The sequence below is a fragment of the Dryas octopetala genome, chromosome 9, assembly GCF_963921425.1.
Source record: "Dryas octopetala chromosome 9, drDryOcto1.1, whole genome shotgun sequence".
Classification (NCBI taxonomy): domain Eukaryota; kingdom Viridiplantae; phylum Streptophyta; class Magnoliopsida; order Rosales; family Rosaceae; genus Dryas; species Dryas octopetala.
Window position 1 is genome coordinate 9,844,556 of NC_141374.1, and position 2,288 is coordinate 9,846,843.

Here is a 2,288-nt window from a genome sequence, read left to right on the forward strand (position 1 = left end):
TTACCTTTGGCCAGAATTTGTTTGAATTTTGCCAAAGCTTTTTTTTTCCCCTCTCCCCTTCTTTCTTCTAAATTAGGAGCCTGTATTTATAGGCAGGAAAGACTCTTATTTTAGAGTCTTCAATTTAAAATCCCTTGATTTGTGGGATTGAACTTTTGACCTATGAAATTAAGGCTTAATTGGTTTAAATATGAGCTAATTGATTTGATTTAACTCATTATGTAAATCAATGTCATTGATTGAGAAGATTTGGTCAATCATTGTCATTAATTTAGGTAATTATCTAATTAAGGACAATTAATTCCTTAATTTAGGTAATTAACTAATTAAGGATAATTTATTTCTTAATTTAACCTTTCATTTGATTTGATTGATGGGTTTTCTAGATGTCGACACATGTCATCTTTGGTGGCCCACTTTATTTTGATGAGTCACATGCCACGTGTATTTGTGTGGGACCCATAATTTTCAGAATCAGCTTTGACTGGTCAAACAGTCAAACTTTGAAGTATTGACATTGACCAACTTATTAGTGATTTTTTGTATCACCAAAATTTCAATGTCTACACTCTTCTCCAGTTGTTTTTGCAGTTAGCAGAAGATTAACTGACTTGGCTATAATGGCATCACAAGTTGGACGTTTGATCGAAGATTAGAATTTAAATGTGCACTCTAATGGTAATTATCAAGTCTCACTATGCTTTTCTTTAATGTGTATCTTACTTGTTGGAATCTTTTGATCAAACCCTTATAATATCTACAACAGGAGCTTCTGTTGTGGGAAAGGCTAATGCCACCAAAACACAAAGGAAAAGGGGGCTTGGGGGAAGGAAACCACTTGGTGATTTATCGAATTCAGGGAAGCCTGCTCTCACCCAGGCATCAAAAAATCAGCCTTCCAAGAATTTTGCTTTCATGGAGAAAGTGACCTGTGTTCCTAAAACTGCTCATGATGCAAGCAAAAAGAAAGGCTTTTCTAATGCTTCAGACAAAGTGCAGACCCGTAGCAGGAAGGCACTATCTGACATTTCAAACTCAGGGGAAACGCATCTGCCGGAGGAATCAAGGAAACCAAATCTGCAGAAGAAGCGCGACACAAAGCTTAGTGTTGTGGCAGAGGAACGATTTTGTCCCAATGCTATTGCAGAGGAAGGATTCCTGCACAATCATCAAGAGTGCATCAATGCACAGACCAAGGCTATGTACATGGATCATTTTCTGATGATTGTTGGACTGCATAATGGTATTAAACTTTACAAACAGTTATATATATATATACGGTAACCATGATTATCTTGGACATTGTAATTTACTAGTTAATTCATTTTCTGTTCAGAGTCTTCCAAGACACTTACATCTCCCTGGGCACCTTCACTGTCAAGTAAATTTGAGGTAAGTTTGCATTTCATTTTTTGTTCTTTTTCTGAAGTTATTTTGTTTGTTTGGGGTCTTTCCTGACAATGCCATTGTTTGTCTTTGTTTTCAGCCAGAGAGTCCCCTGAGGTATCTGGATTTGGGAGAGATGTCCGAGCATCGATTCTCATGGAAACATTAGCTGTCTGACAATCTTGACTCTCCATATCCTTGCAAGACTCCAAGATCACCAAGTCATTGTAGCCTCTGGAAGGACTCTGACTACATCATTTTCAAGTTGATCGAAACGCCAGGCATTTTCAAGTGAAATGGCATGGGATCCTTCCGTGTCTTTTCTATTTAGTTTTAGGGCTAATTACAAAGTATCTTTCCCAAGTTTGCTTTCATTCTCTTTTTCCACTTTGAATTTTTTTTTTTTTGCCAAACACTTTGAAACTTTTATTAACTAGTACTAATACAAAATAATGAGTGCATTTTTACTCACCACAAAAAGGTAGTGATGAGCATTACCACCATGGTACATGGATAACACGTGTCACAAATAAGTGGTCAAAAGACTTGTGTCACTCATCCACCATGGTGAGCAAAAATGAATCCCAAAGTAATAAAGCAATTGAACAACTAAAGGATCAAAACAGCAAACAATACGAGCAGAAAACTAACAGCAGAAAAACAAGCATCAATCTAAAACTAAAGGATGTCCATCTGCCACTAGGACTCCAAGTAAAGAGGTTGGGGTGAGATCACCCAGTCCTCTGGACTCAACCTCTTGCTGGCTAATTAATAAGGCCACTGCATGTGCAACACCATTTGCCTCTCTTGGGATCCAAGACCACTTAACAGGGGAAAATTCAGTTTTAAGGTCCCAAATGTCATGAATGATTAGTGAATATAAATGAAAAACTTGTTAAGAG

At 37.2% G+C, this 2,288-nt stretch overlaps 1 pseudogene across 1 annotated transcript; it reads left to right on the plus strand.

Moving 5' to 3' along the window:
• The first annotated feature begins 620 nt into the window (after window positions 1–620).
• Window positions 621–1,782, plus strand: LOC147273847 (uncharacterized; annotated as a pseudogene). The gene is made up of 3 exons (XR_015124231.1): window positions 621–678; window positions 767–1,243; window positions 1,337–1,782. The product of XR_015124231.1 is annotated as an uncharacterized LOC147273847 (transcript).
• Window positions 1,783–2,288: the final 506 nt, after the last annotated feature.